The sequence below is a fragment of the Barbus barbus genome (genome assembly GCF_936440315.1).
Source record: "Barbus barbus genome assembly, chromosome: 36".
In the NCBI taxonomy this organism is placed as follows: domain Eukaryota; kingdom Metazoa; phylum Chordata; class Actinopteri; order Cypriniformes; family Cyprinidae; genus Barbus; species Barbus barbus.
Window position 1 is genome coordinate 19,472,654 of NC_136714.1, and position 22,361 is coordinate 19,495,014.

Sequence of the window (22,361 nt, forward strand, 5' to 3'; positions counted from 1 at the left end):
GCTATTGTTTTTTTTATACGCTGCTTGGCACTGCCCAGAGGAACATTTTTAGTTCTCTTAAGCGGCTCTTTCATAGCTTAAGAGACTAAATTGCATTTTCAGGTATGTTTTATTAAAGTATCTGTCTGTATTATATACTTTAGCAGGAATAAAAATGGACACAAATGAGACGATTGTAGAGATACAGTTAGAGTATTGAGATATGAAGTTAATGTGGGTGCTGTAGCTCAGGTAATTTGGCTTTCAAAGAATGTAACCACTTGAGCAGAAATAGGCTAACTAAATCTAGTACTTCACTCTTAAAGAACCATTTTTTTCTTTCATTTTTTCTTCTTTAAACTGTTTATGAAAAGCATTTTAATAATCTGAAGAATCTTTTTACATGGTAAAGAACCTTTTTAGCTATGGAAAGTTTCCATGGATGTCAGTAAAGAGTAAATATTTTAAGAGTGTTGAAGAAATGATTATTGAAAAATAACTACAAATAACTACTTCTAATCAGCTGCAAAAAAGTGTGTTAATTTTGATGGCAAATTTTGATTTAGTTTTAGTCATAGTCTTTTGACGAAAATGCCATTTAATTTGTCATATTTTAGTCATCTGAATTGTTTTAGCTTTAGTCTAGTTTTAGTCGACTAAATTTCATACAATTTTAGCCGACTAAATGAAGTATAGTACAGTAGATTTAGTCGACTAAAATCTAAAGGGTTTTGTTAAATTCAAATGCGTCATTTTTTAAATTTCTGTTTCGGTTATTTTAGTACATCAGTTTAAGCTAAAGCTTATAAACGCAATGAAATAAAGTTATTTAAATATATGTATTTTATATATTTATTTCCTTTTTTCACTTTTGCACTGTGGACTGTACAGTTGCAGGCTGTTCATTCAAGTTCAGATGAGGGAAATAAAATATGCATTCTTACAACTAAAACATACAGTCAGGTCCATAAATATTGGGACATCGACACAATTCTAACATTTTTGGCTCTATACACCACCACAATGGATTTCAAATGAAACGAACAAGATGTGCTTTAACTGCAGACTGTCAGCTTTAATTTGAGGGTATTTACATCCAAATCAGGTGAACGGTGTAGGAATTACAACAGTTTGCATATGTGCCTCCCACTTGTTAAGGGACCAAAAGTAATGGGACAGAATAATAATCATAAATCAAACTTTCACTTTTTAATACTTGGTTGCAAATCCTTTGCAGTCAATTAAAGCCTGAAGTCTGGAATGCATATACATCACCAGACGCTGGGTTTCATCCCTGGTGATGCTCTGCCAGGCCTCTACTGCAACCGTCTTCAGTTCCTGCTTGTTCTTGGGGCATTTTCCCTTCAGTTTTGTCTTCAGCAAGTGAAATGCATGCTCAATCGGATTCAGGTCAGGTGATTGACTTGGCCATTGCATAACAGTCCACTTCTTTCCCTTCAAAAACTCTTTGGTTGCTTTTGCAGTATGCTTTGGGTCATTGTCCATCTGCACTATGAAGCGCCGTCCAGTGAGTTCTGAAGCATTTGGCTGAATATGAGCAGATAATATTGCCCAAAACACTTCAGAATTAATCCTGCTGCTTTTGTCAGCAGTCACATAATCAATAAATACAAGAGAACCAGTTCCACTGGTAGCCATACATGCCCACGCCATGACACTACCACCAGCATGCTTCACTGATGATCATGAGCAGTTCCTTTCCTTCTCCATACTCTTCTCTTCCCATCACTCTGGTACAAGTTGATCTTGGTCTCATCTGTCCATAGGATGTTGTTCCAGAACTGCGAAGGCTTTTTTAGATGTCGTTTGGCAAACTCTAATCTGGCCTTCCTGTTTTTGAGGCTCACCAATGGTTTACATCTTGTGGTGAACCCTCTGTATTCACTCTGGTGAAGTCTTCTCTTGATTGTTGACTTTGACGCACATACACCTACCTCCTGGAGAGTGTTCTTGATCTGGCCAACTGTTGTGAAGGGTGTTTTCTTCACCAGGGAAAGAATTCTTCGGTCATCCACCACAGTTGTTTTCCGTGGTCCTCCGGGTCTTTTGGTGTTGCTGAGCTCACCGGTGCGTTCCTTCTTTTTAAGAATGTTCCAAACAGTTGTTTTGGCCACACCTAATGTTTTCGCTATCTCTCTGATGGGTTTGTTTTGTTTTTTCAGCCTAATGATGGCTTGCTTCACTGATAGTGACAGCTCTTTGGATCTCATCTTGACAGTTGACAGCAACAGATTCCAAATGCAAATAGCACACTTGAAATGAACTCTGGACCTTTTATCTGCTCATTATTATTGGAATAATGAGGGAATAACACACACCTGGCCATGGAACAGCTGAGAAGCGAATTGTCCCATTACTTTTGGTCCCTTAACAAGTGGGAGGCACATATGCAAACTGTTGTAATTCCTACACCGTTCACCTGATTTGAATGTAAATACTCTCAAAGCTCAAGCTGAAAGTCTGCAGTTAAAGCACATCTTGTTCGTTTCATTTGAAATCCATTGTGGTGGTGTATAGAGCCAAAAATGTTAGAATTGTGTCGATGTCCCAATATTTATGGACCTGACTGTATGTTTAAAAACTATACAACTAACTTAACATTACCATATAAACATTTTATAGTAAATTGTCTTAATTCATCAACATTAGTTCATAAGCAATCGCTTGGCATAAATGGGCGCTATTCATTGATTACATCCTGCACTGACGCAGTCTGAAGCGTTTTTCCACAGTTAATTCAGGACAGTACAATGCAAATGTATGTAACTACCACATACGACATCAGTCGTGATTGAGTCTGACTGGATATCTTCCCAAATTGTCCTTCCCTAACATTTTTGTCTCGTTTTTATTTTATTGACGACAATGAGAGTATATTTTCGTTTTAGTTTTTGTCATTAAATTTTATTATTATTATTTAATTATCCTCTCGTTTTTGTCAGTGAGAAAATTCCGTTGACGAAAATAATGATGAAAATAATGTAAATGAAATTAACACTGCTGCTGATTTAATATTGTTGGGTCCTCAATGGCTATGATTTAAGATGACATGAATTCATAGTGAACAGCTGAGGTTTGAAAGAAAATTTTGGTGTGATAAATAATTAGGTGTTTTTTTTCTGTCTAGAAATATATATTTTTTTATTTTATCTGGGTGGACAAACAAACTTTTCTGCATATAATTACTGCTACCTTACAGACATTAATAATTATTCATATTAGTTAATGATAGACACAGTTGGTTAACCATTTGACTGTTTACTTTTTTCATCTGTCTGTAGCTGAACCTTTGGTCAAGATTATTTTCCCCTAAAGATGCAGTTGTGGGTTTTGGGAGCACTCTACCTGTCAGAAGAGGACATTTTGTAACTGACCTTAGGTCTTAGAGATCTGATTCGCTCTCTTGTGGCTGGAAGGGTGATAACCTTCAACAATTTCATACCATTCACAAACTTTGCATGGCTTTAGTGGAATACTGAGTAAGTAACATATGTACGTGTGCGAAAGTTTAAGTGGTATTCATACGCAGATGTTTTTTTCTGGTCCTTGGTTGTGTTTCTCTCCCTTTTTCTTTGTCTCTCATTCAGCCTTTCTTTTGAAATGTTCCATTATCTGTACCCCCTACCTGCCCTTCCTGACTTTTGCACTTTCTGTCTTAAAGGCAAAATCCCAAGACAATAACAGACACATAAATAAATTAGACTTATCTCCAGCAGTGCTGCTGTACCATCTTCATCACACAGCTTGAAAGTGTGTGTGTGTTCATGAGTCAGAGACCCATATTGCAGTGATTTGAGCAGAAGGACCGAAAATATAGGATTCTCTTTCTTTCTCATCCTTTGTCTTTTTTTCTCCTGCTCTTCAAGATCTTTCCTGTAGAGTTCCAAAACCGCTCCATCACACCTGACTTTAATTTCCAACCGCACTCAAAGAGCTCGATTAGCCGGTTCAGGTGTATTTGATTAGAGTTGGAGCTAATCTCTGCGGGAAACAGGACTGAGGTTCCCTGCTCTAATGCTGCCTTCAAGGAACGTCAGAATGATCGTATTTACGAGATGAGAACACATGAATGTCACAGCGCTGTTGTAATTACCGGTAGGAAACTCTGGATTTACTTTGAACTGTGACTTTCAGAGTTGGGGACATGTCAGCTCCCTGTGGAGGCAAAAAAAATAAAAATATTGCCACTTTCAAGTTGTCAAAATATATCATAAATGAGTGTTTCTTCAACTATGATCACTTAGTTCATTTATCCAAATTACACAGTAAATATAGATTTTGTTTATGTATTTATTTTTTCATAGTCATACAAATTTTCATCATATCTCAAATTATATATTGTTTGTATTTCTGTCTGGCTATGTATTATACAGTTATCATTTTATATATCCTTAATATACACAAAATAATTGTTACTACTTTTTCTTTTTTGCATAATTTAACTCATTCACTCATAATTTTTTAACTCATTCAACTCATAATTTTCACACTATAAATATTGTTTACAACCATGCTCACCCTTTTCTGTACAACAGAAAAAAAAGCATCTGCCATTATTTGTTGTTTACCTGAAGGCAGCTGTAGATAACGTGTGAATTACACACCTTATGTGCTTCTGTCATTTCAATTTGTTGTACATGCGCTAAAAAATGCTTCCCACCTTTGTCAGGAAGAGGAATGGCAGAAAGAAATATAAAATTAACGCATTAAATTATGCCACAACCATATCATCATTATAACTCGTAATCCAAACTTGTAAGTAGGCACCATCCAGGAGGACTTGAAAACAGCAAAAAACGCTGAATCCCAATTTGCATACAATCCATCCTAAATCATATGCAAGATTAGGATTAGTGCATCCAAATCACATTGCAAATAGTAAGTCAAAGGTGCTCAGATGTTATATTACTTTCTGTGGATTTTCAAAATAGGCATCTGTGCATTTGTTTTGGGTTGATATTACCTTTAATTTTTTGCAGCCCTTATATATATAAAAAATGTTTTGCCATGGTTTTCTGATGCAACATCAAAACACAATTGTTGTCATATGTATCAGTACTGTTGTGCTGGTTTGTATTTATATAGAATGCAGTTTAGGAGGTAACTGTGTGAACTGCATATTTACATTCACAACACTCTCATATGTGAAGCTAAAGCACTTTTTGTAAGTCAGTGTGCATAATAGCGTCTGCTAAATGCCTTATACTTCACTTTTAAAGGTATATACTTTACATTTTACTCCCTGAATTTATACAAAGAAAAACGCTCACATCAAAACCTTATGTATATAGTCAGTATACATTATGTAATCTGATGAGCTTTAGTAGTGCAGTATGAAAGAGAACTGCATTATGAAAGACTCTCAAGATATTTGCTGTCACACACATATTGATGTGGTTTTTGTGTAAAAATAAAACGTTCAGAGGTTGAAAATGAAGTTGTCACGAGTCTGCCTGTCCTTCCCTCTCTCCAATCCGGATACACGCCCTCACCTGGTCTCCCTCAGTCATTAATCACGCGCACCTGCACCTCGTCATCACCCTCATCATGGACACTACATAAGCACTCACCCCAGTCACAGAAACGGTCCGATCTCGTTGCTACTACATGGACTCTACGCCAGTGATCATCACGTTGATGAGTATACCCTCTGCTTACCTACCTCTTGTACTCACCTCTTGTTCTCCGTCCCGCTGTCTCCTCTGTCCTCAGACTCGCCTGTGTTGTGGTCGACATTCCTGGGCTCCGGTTCTCTTCATCAGTCTCACTCCTCTAACCTGTGAAGCAAAAGGACATTATCAGAACAGTTACCTGACTCACGATATCAGCACTACCTTTGAATAAAAGTCACTGTTTTCACTTACCCTTGTGTCCGGCTGTTTCTGTGACAGAAGATCGGACCCTTACACAGTTAAAAGGATGAATGCCACATTTGATCCGGAGTCAGCCCTACTCTCCATCGCTCAAGAAGATCGTCCCATAGAAGAGTATGTTGAGGAATTCCTCCAACTCGCGAATCAGGTGCGGTGGAACGAAGGGATGTTAAAGCTTATTTTCTGGACTGGCCTAAACGATCATCTGTATTTCCGAGCACAGGCTGTCACAACCCCTGCCTCGCTTGCACAATACATAGACCATGTGCTATTGCTAGCTGACTCTCCCTTCACCGTAGGTGATGTCGACGAGGATCATGAAACCACTCCAATCTCCCAATCTACCCCAGTAGAGCGAACCACCATTTCCAAGTCCCACTCGAACCAGATCGTGACCAAGGGGGTACAGCCGCCGCGGTCCGCGGCATTCCCGCATGCCCGAAAATGGGTGTCCAACAGCGCTGACCTGGGGGCTAAAGTTTCAGACCCAGGCTTAACATCTGTCCGGTCAGCGCTGAAATCAGCCCCACGTCTCTCAAACCCGCCGCCGATCGCAGCCAAGGCAAACCCACCAGAGAAGTGCGATAACCCTCCTGAGTTCCCGCTGGTCCCGTCCAGCCCACCTGAGTTCCCGCTGGTCCCGTCCAGCCCTCCTGAGTTCCCGCTGGTCCCGTCCAGCCCACCTGAGTTCCCGCTGGTCCCGTCCAGCCCTCCTGAGTTCCCGCTGGTCCCGTCCAGCCCTCCTGAGTTCCCGCTGGTCCCGTCCAGCCCTCCTGAGTTCCCGCTGGTCCCGTCCAGCCCACCTGAGTTCCCGCTGGTCCCGTCCAGCCCACCTGAGTTCCCGCTGGTCCCGTCCAGCCCACCTGAGTTCCCGCTGGTCCCGTCCAGCCGTCCTGAGTTCCCGCTGGTCCCGTCCAGCCGTCCTGAGTTCCCGCTGGTCCCGTCCAGCCGTCCTGAGTTCCCGCTGGTCCCGTCCAGCCCACCTGAGTTCCCGCTGGTCCCGTCCAGCCCCGCGCCTCCCGTGCGCCCTCTAATGTCCGCGCTACAAGAGCGCCCCTTTGAATCCGCGCTGCAAGAGCGCCCTCGAGTGTCCGCGCTGCAAGAGCGCCCTCTAGTGTCGGCGCTGCAAGAGCGCCCTCAGGAGTCCGCGCTGCAAGAGCGCCCTCCTGCATCTACGCTGGTCCCGTCCAGCTCTCCTTCGTCTCCGCTGGTTCCGTCCAGCTCCGCGCCTCCAGAGCGCCCCCAAGTGCCCGCTCCTCCAGAGCGCCCCCAAGTGCCCGCTCCTCCAGAGCGCCCTCTAGTGCCCGCTCCTCCAGAGCGCCCTCTAGTGCCCGCTCCTCCAATGTGGCCCCCAGAGGGGAACTTTCCCAAAGAAATTTTGGGGGGGGGCCATATAATCTCAGCCTGTGTGGCCAGGCCAAGGGCCAAGGCCACGAAGGACCCCGATCCGCCCAGGCCGCCCAAGGACCCCGATCCGCCCAGGCCGCCCAAGGACCCCGATCCGCCCAGGCCGCCCAAGGACCCCGATCCGCCCAGGCCGCCCAAGGACCCCGATCCGCCCAGGCCGCCCAAGGACCCCGATCCGCCCAGGCCGCCCAAGGACCCCGATCCGCCATGGCCTTCCAAACTCCCCGATCCGCCATGGCCGTCCGAGCTCCCAGCCCTGCCATGGCGTCCCGAATCCCCAGTTCCGCCATGGCCTCCCGAGTCTCCAGTCCTGCCATGGCCTCCCAAGGCCCCTGATCCGCCCTGGAGGCTTCCCTATTCTCCTCCTTGTCCTGGCCCTGCTCCGGCCTCCAGGACGCCCGCCCCCCCTCCCCGATGTCACTGTTACGGTGCGGGACGCACCTTCCGGGAGGGGGAGGTAATGTCACGAGTCTGCCTGTCCTTCCCTCTCTCCAATCCGGATACACGCCCTCACCTGGTCTCCCTCAGTCATTAATCACGCGCACCTGCACCTCGTCATCACCCTCATCATGGACACTACATAAGCACTCACCCCAGTCACAGAAACGGTCCGATCTCGTTGCTACTACATGGACTCTACGCCAGTGATCATCACGTTGATGAGTATACCCTCTGCTTACCTACCTCTTGTACTCACCTCTTGTTCTCCGTCCCGCTGTCTCCTCTGTCCTCAGACTCGCCTGTGTTGTGGTCGACATTCCTGGGCTCCGGTTCTCTTCATCAGTCTCACTCCTCTAACCTGTGAAGCAAAAGGACATTATCAGAACAGTTACCTGACTCACGATATCAGCACTACCTTTGAATAAAAGTCACTGTTTTCACTTACCCTTGTGTCCGGCTGCTTCTGTGACAGAAGTAACGATGTCAAGTTTTCTAACTTGAATGTATAAAGAGTTGCACAAGCTAGATTTTCTCCACATGTCTTACAGTTTATGTCGGGTGTGTATATGTGTGAATGATTGAATCAGACAGAGAGAGAGATCTTTCGGTCTTATTCTCCATAACCACTGAATCTTGAAGATATCTCTAGTACACAGTGTCTATGAAGAGACAGTGTCTAGTGAACAGAACTGTCAGGTGTGCTGTATTTTAAGATCCATGTGTTTTGTTGATGTGGATGTGAAGGTGATAACTGCATTTCAATGAGCAATTAAGGTGAAGTTTTTTTTTTTTAAATCCCAAAATAGGTCATTCAATTTTGGTTTTCTATCTTAAAACAGGCCAATCCCTGTTTCTGCCTCTCTGGGGCGAATTGGCTAAAACATTACACTGCTTTGCATGCAATATTTCAGAGTTGTCTTATTCACTAACCACTCACAATTCAATTTACCCAGATTCTAAATGCTAAAATATACAGGTCCTTTTCAAAAAATTAGCATATTGTGATAAAGTAAATTATTTTCTGTAATGTACTGATAAACATTAGACTTTCATATATTTTAGATTCATTACAACACAACTGAAGTAGTTCAAGCCTTTTATTGTTTTAATATTGATGATTTTGGCATACAGCTCATGAAAACCCAAAATTCCTATCTCAAAAAATTAGCATATCATGAAAAGGTTCTCTAAACGAGCTATTAACCTAATCATCTGAATCAACAAATTAACTCTAAACACCTTCAAAAGATTCCTGAGGCTTTTAAAAACTCCCAGCCTGGTTCATTACTCAAAACCGCAATCATGGGTAAGACTGCCGACCTGACTGCTGTCCAGAAGGCCATCATTGACACCCGCAAGCAAGAGGGTAAGACACAGAAAGAAATTTCTGAACGAATAGGCTGTTCCCAGAGTGCTGTATCAAGGCACCTCAGTGGGAAGTCTGTGGGAAGGAAAAAGTGTGGCAGAAAACGCAGCACAACGAGAAGAGGTGACCGGACCCTGAGGAAGATTGTGGAGAAGGACAGATTCCAGACCTTGGGGGACCTGCGGAAGCAGTGGACTGAGTCTGGAGTAGAAACATCCAGAGCCACCGTGTACAGGCGTGTGCAGGAAATGGGCTACAGGTGCCGCATTCCCCAGGTCAAGCCACTTTTGAACCAGAAACAGCGGCAGAAGCGCCTGACCTGGGCTACAGAGAAGCAGCACTGGACTGTTGCTCAGTGGTCCAAAGTACTTTTTTCGGATGAAAGCAAATTTTGCATGTCATTCGGAAATCAAGGTGCCAGAGTCTGGAGGAAGACTGGGGAGAGGGAAATGCCAAAATGCCTGAAGTCCAGTGTCAAGTACCAACAGTCAGTGATGCTGGTGTTGGTCCACTGTGTTTTATCAAGGGCAGGGTCAATGCAGCTAGCTATCAGGAGATTTTGGAGCACTTCATGCTTCCATCTGCTGAAAAGCTTTATGGAGATGAAGATTTCATTTTTCAGCACGACCTGGCACCTGCTCACAGTGCCAAAACCACTGGTAAATGGTTTACTGACCATGGTATTACTGTGCTCAATTGGCCTGCCAACTCTCCTGACCTGAACCCCATAGAGAATCTGTGGGATATTGTGAAGAGAAAGTTGAGAGACGCAAGACCCAACACTCTGGATGAGCTTAAGGCCGCTATCGAAGCATCCTGGGCCTCCATAACACCTCAGCAGTGCCACAGGCTGATTGCCTCCATGCCACGCCGCATTGAAGCAGTCATTTCTGCAAAAGGATTCCCGACCAAGTATTGAGTGCATAACTGAACATAATTATTTGAAGGTTGACTTTTTTTGTATTAAAAACACTTTTCTTTTATTGGTCGGATGAAATATGCGAATTTTTTGAGATAGGAATTTTGGGTTTTCATGAGCTGTATGCCAAAATCATCAATGTTAAAACAATAAAAGGCTTGAACTACTTCAGTTGTGTTGTAATGAATCTAAAATATATGAAAGTCTAATGTTTATCAGTACATTACAGAAAATAATGAACTTTATCACAATATGCTAATTTTTTGAAAAGGACCTGTATATGGTTACTTTGCATTTTATCGCATTTTAGTCAAATCATGGTCTGATGATTGTGACTAATTAATTCTGGTTCATTCTGGTCCAAGTGACTGCATTGCACTGTGGGATATAGTTGTTTCTTACAGTTTGCTCTATTGTGTACTGCTTATTTTGCCTAATGTAGTAGGTCATCCCAGTTTTCTTTGCACAGAAATAGTAAGAGTCATATGCTTGTATGCTATTCCAAATATAGCCATTCTGATAGATGTAGTACATAACTTGTGGCTTTTTCTAGCTGACACTGCTTTCAGTCGATATGACCGCATAAGATATCGATATTCAAGGGCATGCATGTGTGTACTGTATGAACATACTGTGACTGTCGCAACAGGACGCCCACCAGTTAGTCATGTGACCATTTCATTTTTCTTTCTTAGTCAATGAAGAAAACAATTTACTGTATGTAGAAACATAACTGTCCGAACAGTATGACTTGACATACTACTGAAATATTTTTATAGATGATTTTTGCACATATCTAATTGTACTATTTTATGCTTCAGTTTTAAATTGGAATATTATCACTCAAATGTATACGGTATATCTATATACTGTATATATATATATATATACACACACTACCATTCAAAAGTTTGTAGTCAGTAATATTTTTAAATGATTTTGAGTCTCTTACACTCACCAAGTCTGCATTTATTTGATCAAAAATACTGTAATATTGTGAAATATTATTAAAATGTAATGTAACATTAATACATTTAAATCTAATTTATTCACATGTTGGCAAAGCTGAATTTTTATCAGCCATTACTCCAGTCTTAAGTGTCACGTGATCCTTCAGAAATCATTGTAATATGCTGTTTTGTTGGTCATTTCTTATTATCAATATTCAAAACATTTGTGCTGCTTAATATTTTTGTGGAAACAGCGATACATTTTTTTTTTCAAGGATTCATAGGTTAATAGAAAATCCAAAACAACATTTAATTAAAATATGAATCTTTTGTAACATTATAAATGTATTAACTGTCATTTCTGATCAATTTAACGTGTCCTTGTTGAATAAAAGTAATTTCTTTCTTTCAAAAAAAAAACCCTTGCTGACCTCAAACATTTGAACAGTAATGCAAGTATAAAACATAGCATTCATCTGAATGAACCATTTCTCTAGAATGAATCACACTTTCTTACTTTATATAAGAGAGTTTATTTGATTATTCTCTTATTCAAACTGTAAATTTGGATGTGCAATACAGTGTGACAGTTTGTAGTAGTTTGTGCATTTTTCCACTTACAAAAAGTATATTGATACTAGAAAAGATTGACTATTGAGAAAAGAACTGAAGCGTTGTCATGCTACTGGAGCAAAATGCAGATTAATTAGTACCACCGCTGATGTGTGTATGTGTGTCAGGGCTGGCCCAAGCCTTTATGGGGCCCTAAGCAGAATTTTATTTGGGGCCCCTTGGTGCCGCCAATATGACTGGTTATTGTCAAAACTTGATTATTCACACACTATAAATCTAACACACCCATTATCAGTGTTTGTTGTAGCTGTGTTGCTTAGGGGGCAGTTGTGGCCTAATGGATAGAGAGTTGGCCTTATAACCTGAAGGTCGTGGGTTTGAGTCTCGGGTCCAGCAGGGATTGTAAGGGGGTGAGAGTGAATACTCAACACTCTCTCCACCTTCAATACCACGACTGAGGTGAGACCCTTGAGCAAGGCACCGGACCCCCAACTGCTCCCCGGGCGCCGCAGCATTGGCTGCCCACTGCTCCGGGTGTGTGTTCACTACTGTGTGTACACTTGGATGGGTTAAATGCAGAGCACAAATTCCGAGTATGGGTCCCCATACTTGGCCACAGACCACTTCCCTTTCCTTTTACATCATACTGCATGTTTTTACCCTTCTGTGATTTATAATTGTAATAGTTGCAAACTTACAACAGTGGTCAAGTGTTCATTTTCACTTTAACATTCAAAGTCTTAGGTCAAAGTTTCACAGACAGACTAAACCAGGATTAAGCCTGGATTAAACCATAGTTCAATTATGACATTTAAGTGATGTTTATAAACATGCCTTAGAAAAAAAATCATTACTACTGGTGTTCATCATAAGACAAAACAAAAGCACTGACATGTTTTAAGATCAGTCAGTGCAAGTTTCTTTCAGTTGAAATAGCTCATATTTACATTTTAGTCTAGGACTAGGCTTAAGACTTGTCTGTGAAACAAGAAACCGGGGGTATAGTATTAAGTGGCATACTTAATGTGCTGAAAAGTAGCTAAATAAACCAGCAGACAATGCATTTACAGAACAGAATGATATTTTAACAACATAAATATTAATCGAAGTTGTACTTTTATTACAAGTCATACTTTTTATAATAAATATTAAACACAACAGAGAGCATCTGTAAATATAAAACAACAACTCTTAATTTATATCTAGCTAATTAAGGCATAATGATATTGGAATATAATAGCAAAGACGCAAAATGTAGGCTGAGGTAAATAATGTTAAGATGTTATCAGTTTATGAAACAGAAGCTTATTGTTATTACAAAAATATATACCCAGGAAAGTTATGGCAATTTTTACTGATCTGACCAGGGGTGCATTTCCAAAAAGCAACTATGGTCGCAAGTTCTGTCCTTACAAATAGAGTTTAGTGGAAATAACGACCACAGTTAGCTAATAATGGTTTTGAGAAATGCACCTCTGATTTGTGCCACGTTGAACCCAAAACGCGATCGCTTTGGCTGGCACTGAGCCTAAGATAGACGAGCTCAGAAAAAAATAAAAAGAAAGACGCGCTCTGTGCTTTTCATATTTCATAACTGTTCAGTGTTTTCAACCAAATACAGTTTATTTTAGGTTTCAGACATTTAAATACACTTCAGTTAAGTGAAAAAAAAAATACATTTAATTTGTTAAATAGGCTACGCGCTGATTTCTGTGGAAAGCGGCAATAATAATCCTTTCAATTAATCGACGACATGTTTTATTCCTATCAAATAGTCTACACATTGTGTAGGTTACCATAAAGTTTACTCTGTTTTTCTCCCAGCTAACTGACCACTTACTTTCATGTATTTCGGGAGAAATAGGTGAATTTACGTGATGTTAATCCGACGGATCCACACGGCAGCGTCCGGAACACCGGCGCATAGGTTATTATCAACATGCTCATTATTGTGCCTGCATGACACGTCGCTATGGAAATAATAAAAATGATATGTATAGAATATTTAATTATTTAATATTTCACTTTTGTATAATTACCACTGTCCATTGACATATCACGAATATAAGATAAAATAAAATAAAACGGTCAAATCAGAGGTCATTCCCTCTGGTGGCCACGGGGCCCTAAGCAGCCGCTTAGTTCGCTTATGCCTTGGGCCGGCTCTGATGTGTGTGGTCTAGAATGTAGGATTAAATTTGGCCTGTAGCCGGGTGCAGGGCTGGCAGAAGGAGGTGAAAGGGTGGATGGAAAGATGCGAGAGAGAGGGGAGTTCTGTGCCTGTGGGCATGATGAAACATGAATGGTCTGAAGCAGAGGGAGGGATTTAAGGGTCGTCAGGCAGGGCTGCCTCGGCCAGGAGAGATAGTCTGGGTCCAGCACTCTGGAGGGAGATTGATGGAAAGGCCTTCTGTCGTCCATTTCATCCCTTGTTTTTTTCTCATCTTCTCATCAAACAGCCCCAAAGGGCATCGGCGTTGAGCTTCAGCTGTGTGAAGGTCAGGCATATACCAAGGGTCCGGCACATCTGTGCTGGAGATGCATGCATGCTCGTACAGTATATGTGCCCCCCCCACACACACACACATACACAACCGTATGGAGGTACACATTCACTCGGCCCGCAGCCTAAAGCAGAGCAGCTCAAATCCGCCTGTCAAAACAAAGCTGTCCAGCATCATCCTCTCTAAGGTCATTCTTCTATGCGTGTGTGTTTCCTCTGAGATCTCGCTTAGAGCAGGTTTTAACATCACCGCGCTAAAGCCAGATACCCTGACGCCAAGGTTCATATCATTGACGCATCATTAATAATTTATCCATCTAACTCTGCAGGCTTGTCGCTCACGCTTCCTTTCGGCATCATCTGCTATGTAGCAGTATGTAGCAAAATATTTGTGACAGCATTTAATATATCAAGAGTGGAATGATTTTTGCGTTCTTATGCATCCATCTTTCTCATTCCCTCCCTCCCTCTCTCTCTTACACCCAGTGGATTAATTTAACGAGCTGTCGAATGCTGGTTCTTTGAGGTCCTCGTTAAGGCTGTCATGTAGAATCTCTTCTTGACTGTTGGCTGCCATGACTAATTGACTTATTCCGCAGGCCTAAGCGATGCTGAAAGCGCTCATATTTCATCCATTCTTTATTCGTATTTTGGGAGGTGGGTGAAGTGTCCGTTAGCGATCTGAGCTGATAAGGGAGAGCGATTGCCCTCGGAGCCTCTGAGGCCGGTAGGTAAGGGCATCAGCATGTCTGTGACATCACATCTTGTGAGCTTGGATGCCGTTGCTGTGGATAACTGCATCCCGTCTCACATTGCAGTGTTCTATCTCTGAGATCTTTCTTTGTCTCTGCACCCCACTCGTTGCATCCTCCTAAAGACTGAGAGCTCTCATTTTCTCTTTATATTTGGGCAGAGTTCATTATCTTTTATCAAGATTAAAGGCCTTGGCTCTTTATCTTTCCATCGCTCCCCCCACACACTCACGTTTGCATTGGAAAGAGGACTCAGTTCGCTCCTGTAATGACTGCATCAATCAAGAGTTTGCAGACTATGCCAATAATGCACAGGCATTAGCGGTATGTATGTGTTTGAGGTTTGATTGTCAATTCTATATGAGTATGTTCACACTACAGTAGAAATATGGTTCTTAATATGGTTACGGTCACACTTACACTTACATTTTCAGGACTCAATTTTGAGAGTGAGCTGGATTGGCTGTGATGCCAAAAATGCAAGATATATGTTTTGCCCAAGTATGTGAGTGCTTGATCAATTGGACATTGCTCACTTTAAACTTTTATTCAAGTATTCACAATAAGGTTAAATTTGTAAGTGTTAGGGTGCTTTCACACCTGCTTCATTTAGTTCGGTTGAATCGCACTAGAGTTCGTTGTCCCTCTTGGTGCTGTTCGTTTGGGCAGTAAAGCAAACGATCTACATGTCTGAAAGCACCCTTACTAATTTCATAAAGTTTAAAGAATTACCAAAAAATTGATTAAGGTTAATGTTAATTTCTAAATATAAGTAAATTAACAAACATTACAATAATTTCAAAATAGTTAAGGAGGATCGTGAGCGAGCACCACCGCTTCGGAAGCCTTGTGGGCAGGCACCGCTGCCTCGGGAGGACCGCAAGAAAACCACGCCGCTCGCACCGACATCAGCGGGGGTTCCTGCACGCTGCGTATCAGCCCAGGACGCTCCGGGAACGGGCGCGAGGTACTGGGTGCAGCCAACGAGGCTTCTGATGCCCCTTGGATCGCCGCATCGAGAGAACTGTGAACGGGCTCCGCAGCTAACTCCACCCTGAAGGCCGAGCCGCTCAAACGCAGAGCCAGGTTTATGTAGTCTAGGGATGTAACGATTACCGGTTTGACGATAAATCATGATAAAATTCCCCATGGTTAGTATTACCGTTTCATATTTTAATTATCATTAAAACCGTATTCGATTACCACGATTTGAACAACTCGCGATAAATAAATACTGTCCAGCATAAAGCAGAGTGTAACAGTCTCACGTGCGCACGGCAGCAGAGTAGTTTCATTCTGAGTGAAAACAGGGCGGAAAAACTGGGAGGTTTTAAAAGAGTGCTGAGGGAATTATACAAATGAATATATCAGTGAATTAATTATATGAATGTACCTCTGAAGGTTCTGACTGTCTTCAGAAACGATTCGATGGCATTTTGTTTTCATCTTAGCTCCATGTAATACCTAAAGGAAGTGTTCTTAAACACAATACTGCTTTGTTCGCGGAGTTCACGGGAATCAGCTGTAATTCAGCTTTTCCATAGAAGGCGCCACCTGCTGTCAGAGAGTGGATTTACAGACACTTATTTACATTCAGCCTGTGTGCAAAAAAACGGACCAAATTTGCATGCCCTGCTGTAAATTTTAACCGGTTGATGAAAAACAAGCTTATGTGGATTCTACACATTTAAACAATTCAGATAAGCTATATAGAATTATTTATGGAGCAGATAAATGGATAGAGAGTTGGACTTGTAACCTGAAGGTTGTGGGTTTGAGTCTCAGGTCCGGCAGGGATTGTAGGTGGGGGAGTGAATAACCAACACTCTCTCCACCCTCAATTCCACGACTGATGTGCCCTTGAGCAAGGCACCGAACCCCCAACTGCTCCCCGGGCGCCGCAGCATTGGCTGCCCACTGCTCCGGGTGTGTGTTCACGGTGTGTGTGTGTTCACTGTGTGCACGTTGGATGGGTTAAATGCAGAGCACAAATTCCAAGTATGGGTCACCATACTTGGCCACACACCACTTCCCCCCTCCCCTTCCCCTTATTAATCAATTATCATTTTGACTTAACTCTTTTCTTTAAAGGCTGAAATGTGAGGTTTACCTTTTATATGAAACTTTTTCAAAACTTTATTTGAACATTTACATTATTTATTTGAACATGCTATTAAACTGGTGTCAGTCAAGTTGTCATTTAAAATCCAGACCTCATTGGTAATGTTATTGTTTTAGTGATTATGCAAACAAAACGTCATTTTATTTGCTGTTTGTTGATTTTTAAGTATAAAACTTGGTGAAGTGATTTATGTTTCGTTACTTCTTGAACATCTCCAGCACATTTGAACAATACCGTGATAATACTGATAACCGTGATAATTTTGGTCACTATAATCGTGATGAGAAATTTTCATACCGTTACATCCCTAATGTAGTCCTCCAGCGACTCCTCGGTGGTCCAGTATGGCATCAGGGATTTGAAGGGCTCGGCCAGGCCTCCGTTGAAAAAGACCATGAGGCAGGTCTTCTCAATAGCCGACCGATGAGCCACTCCAACGAAGCATACTCCTCAATGCTCCAGTCTCCCTGGCGGATGTTGAGCAACCTCCCTGCTGGACCCATATCTGCTGGTTGAATTCTGTCACGGAACGCTTAGAGAGCGCTGTGGAAAAGACAAAGGCTGGGTCCAAGTGCAGGTAAGGATAATAAACCAAAAAGCCAACAAGGCAAAAAAACAAAGCAGTATAAGGAATGGGATACAAGTCGGCAACACAGTGCATGTATCCCCTGAGATGAATGAACACTACAACAATTAATTCAACCAGGCAGAGTGGCGAGAGAGAGGAGAATATATAGTCTGTGGCAATGGGGAACAGCTGAGGGTGTAATAATGAGTGTCAGGTGAATGGAATCTGGAGAATTGAGTCTGGGAAGATGGGAGATGGCGACCTCTTGTGGTGAGAGGGAGAAGCGCAGGACCCGGACTCATGACACCCAGTGTATGTGAAGTGTGTATGTGAAGTTTTAACTCAAAATACAGACAGATAATTTTTTAAATAGCTTGTTAAAATTGCCACTTTTAGGGTATGAGCCAAAACACGCTGTATTTTAGTATGTTGCTTTAATGCAAATGAGCTGGTGCTCTCGGAGAAGAGGGCGGAGCTTCAAGAGCTCAAGCTCTGGCATTAGTAGTGCTAGCCTTTGCAAATAAACATTTCACTATTAGTACAAGCCTGTTATCTTTACAGAAAACGTACTCAGTTTCAAAGTCAGTCATCTGATTGTACTGTGCATAATAAATTTGCATTTGTGAATTACACAGACAGGGAACACAGCAAGATAAAAATAACAACATAGCTGGTCTCATGGTGCATTGCATGCTATCACAAACTTTATAAGTCCCACTCGTGATTATGAGCTCAACAAACTCAAGCGATCGACTCACATTGCTTTCATATGCAACTTTCATGGCGACCATTCATGGGCAGCACCAGTGAAAACAGGCAGAGACGATGGTAGCTTTAGCATCATTAGCCTTACAGAGTGCCAAGAAGCTCTTTCAGAAAGGCAATTTGGAAAACAATCGTATGATACTTACTTTGTCTGGAGCTGACATTCGCGCACGAAGCGTTGGTATTGATCCCTACACATATTGGGGACTTTACAGATTTTTTCTGGGACATTTCCTTAGAAAATTAAACTTAACCACAGTGTCCTCAGCAGCTCAGATGTAGGGAGTCTATGGAGACTCCTATGTTCGTTAGTGCATCCCAAAACACAACACTTGAAATGCCTGTTTGGCGCTGTATATCTCCATTATATCTCCAGCAGCTACAGCAAGTAATCCGTAATGGCGGAGGCGGACCACAGCTTCTCACTCAGGGCTGTGTCTATGCTTATAGGGCAGTGTCGCAAATCGGTGGGACTTTTTCCCCTCAGTGATGTGAACAGAGGGAGAATCTGAAACGGCTCGTTCTGAGAGACTGTTTATGATTTTTTTAGATTAGAAATAAATGAGTGGGTGGATTTTTACCATTATAGGCTGGTTGTTTTCACACACTGCGGCCACACAACTGTGTTCAAACACCTTATAAAAGTGATTTTTGCATAATAGGTCCCCTTTAAATAATGCTAAATTATCAATTGTTAAAGATGTTATTTCCTGGGTCGCTATCTTGATTGCCAGGGAACACATGCCAACTCTTTGGATATCTCTGTAAGTATGCGCTGTAATTCACATTGGATAAAAACGTCTGCCAAATGTATTAATGTCATTTTAGAGTCACACGTAGCCAGCATGAATGTGTCTTCCCATTTTCTTTTGTTTTTTCTGCTATCGTTTCAACTCTGTCTGTTCCTCGCACCCTGTTATTGGTTATGCTTTAAGTAGCGTTACTGACTGCTGAGTTCTTTGATTTAGTTCTGTGCTCTGGGCTTGAGCAGCCGAGTTCCCGTCTCGTCCTTCTTGCCTCATAGCAAGGGAACAAAAAGATCCTCTCAGCAAGGCCCCAATCAGTATCAAACAATTTTCCTGGGCAAGCTGAGACAGGGCTGACCCTACCAAGACAGAAGAGAAAGACGGAAAGAGAGAGAGAGAGTCCATTCTTTCTCAGCTACCCCCTCAGGGCTGCTTTCTATCCGCTGAAAAGACGAAGAATGGGAAGTCTAATGTGCCACACGTATACACATACACATCACCTTTCTTGTGCACGGCAGAGAGCTATTCCTGAGTCGCTGCACTATTAGACCACTGTTGGGGTCTAGAACATAAAATCTGACAATAAGAGAAAAATATGACAGTTGGGATTGTGGGAAAATCAATAAGCAAGACCTCTATGAGCTCTGTTTTCTGAGCTCGGGGCAGAGATAATTTTCTCTCATATCCTCGCTAATATATATGTATAAAGAGATCATTTTGGTGAGTTAGAAAACCTACAATCTCCTCGTGTTTTAGATCACTGTATAGCGCAATAGAAAAAAAAACAAACAAACATCCATCTTTGTTATTGTTCTGTCTGTTGCTCCTTTGACACCTTGGATGAAAATAGCTGCGCAATACCTTCTCAGACATATCACAGTTTATAGCCTTTCAACAATTGATGCCTTGTTTGATCAGCTCAGATCTCTTTGTTTTTTCCAGCTCCCCTCTTAGCTTTTTTTCACCAACTATAGGTTTATTGTATTGTTTTATCATTATATTAGTCAGTTTTGGGACTGGTCTTGGAGAGACAGAGGGACAATGTATGGCCACCTTGGTTATCGGTTGAAAATTAATGATTAAATTAATAAATAAATAAATGTTTGATATTTAATCACTGCAATGTCTATTTTTCATACAGCTATATCAGCTTAACTAAATTTCAGTAATAATTTATTTATTAATTACATAATTGTTTGCCAATTGCAGTGTTTAATTAGTCTGTATTTATAATTCATAGTGATTTCTGCTGTGGTTTGTGTGTTCCTCTGGTAATATATTGAGGATATAGATATAGTCACCAAATCAAAGGATATAGACACAGTCGCAAAAGTGCCTTTTAGTAAATCAAAGGACTTTGTATCTTTATAGTAGCTTGTCTTGGAGACATGAGGAAAATGAAACCCCATTTTTGTATTTCTCAAGTGGTTGCTAGTGAATCTTATATTAGAGATTCCTAAGATGAGCACGGAGAGAGAAGGTCAGAGAAAGTCAGGTGGAGAGGTTCTGATTGGAGAGTTGCAGGAAAAATGAACTTCTTTCCTCTCGCCAGCTCATTTATCTATTGTATCCGCCCACCGGACTCCATCCATCCATCGTTTTCATCCCTAGGCCTCTCCCTAGATTACCAGAGCATTGGGGTGTTGGGATCAGTGTGAAGAGACAGAGGGAACATCCATTCTGACTCCAGGGATCATATGGTAACCACTAAATTAGAGGGGCGAAAATTATCTAGTACAATCTAAGATTGATATTGATGTTGATATGCTTTCATCAGTATTGATTTAATATGCTAAAACAAGCATAGCATGGGGAAGTCGTGGCCTAATGGTTAAAGAGTCGGACTCGTAATCCAAAGGTTGCGGGTTCGAGTCTCGGGCCGGCAGGGATTGTAGGTGGGGGGAGTGAATGTCCAGCGCTCTCTCCACCCTCAATACCACGACTGATGTGCCCTTGAGCAAGGCACCGAACCCCCAACTGCTCCCCGGGCGCCGCAGCATTGGCTGCCCACTGCTCCGGGTGTGTGTTCACGGTGTGTGTGTGTTCACTGTGTGCACGTTGGATGGGTTAAATGCAGAGCACAAATTCCAAGTATGGGTCACCATACTTGGCCGTACTTCACTTCACTTTTAAGTAGCTATCCTGCTTAAAGAGTTTAAAGTGATCAAGATTATTTTTGAAGACCAGGTCTAAACCAGTCCCAGCTGATAAAAAGACCATCTAAACTAGGGTTACTATGTTCTGGGTAGTTACTAGTGGGTTGCTGTGTGTCTGATAGGATGTTCTGTGTGGTAATGCCAGCTTTGTTATGCTTTTCTAGGGTTTCTTGATTGTAACTAAGGTATTGTTAAGTGGGTACTGGGCTGTTTACTTTGATGTTTTGGGTTGCTTACTAAGCCAAGTAAAAAAGCCGATGTCTAAGTCTCTTTGACTCTCTGCTCTCTAGATATGGCTCTGGTCCATCCTTCAAGTCTGTGGGATTTTGTTTCTACATTTTATTGCCCACCAGGCAAAACTTAGGAGTCTGATTGCTTCAAAAAGTAATAGCACACCTCTCCTCAACAAGCCACGCAATTTGAGGTATCATTTATGCCCGCAGCACACAAAGGATTTAGAACAGACCCCCAAATCTAAGTAAGAGAAATAATAATAGTGATGCTTGTCTTAGCCACAAGCTCCCCATCCTAAACTGGTTTTAGCTGGATTTTCAAACAGGGAATATCTATATAATGCATGCATTTCATTTTTAGACTTCAGCATGTTTTGGCATTTAAAAAAAAACCTAACTAATATATAGACACACAATCATATAATGAGCATTTTCTTTGCTCATTTGACAGCAGATGTGTAAAATCCTGACAATGAAAGTTAGCATATCACAGCTGCACAGATTTGAGACACACTGGCTGCATTCAAATCAAGCACATGTATTCAATGTTTTGTGCGGTTGCATTGGCTGGCTGAGGCGCTGGGATCTCTTTTGAGTCTTTTGAGCATGAGAGACACAGACACAAAGACGGAGAGAAATTTGTGTATCCCTTTAGCCAAATGTAAAAAGCTATCTCTGGTTTTAAATGTAGCGTGTATTGGATGTTGTAGGGAGGGTTGGCATCATTGTTACAGTGTCTAAACTTAGACCACAAGGAGAGCCTTTCTGCTCATGCGCTGGATGTGCGAGTCTGTTCTGTGTGTGGGCTGACGGACTGATGCAGTATTCCTGTGCCTCGTAAAGGATTGCTCTCTCCTGCATGTTGACAGTAAACCTGGCAGTTCATTAATCCTGCCAAATCCCCCTCAAACTTACTGAAGTGTGGATTCTATTTCCACATTTCCCATTAGCCTCTCTTTGTGGATTAAACAGAGCCCTTTCAGAGAG

At 41.9% G+C, this 22,361-nt stretch overlaps 1 protein-coding gene across 1 annotated transcript in view; it reads left to right on the forward strand.

The window, feature by feature from the left end:
• The window catches only part of LOC306856026 (netrin receptor UNC5D-like), a gene marked incomplete at its 5' end in the record, with an annotated part of 279,601 nt that overhangs the window by 67,737 nt on the left and 189,503 nt on the right, over positions 1-22,361 (forward strand). The gene's annotated exons all lie outside the window — the stretch shown is intronic.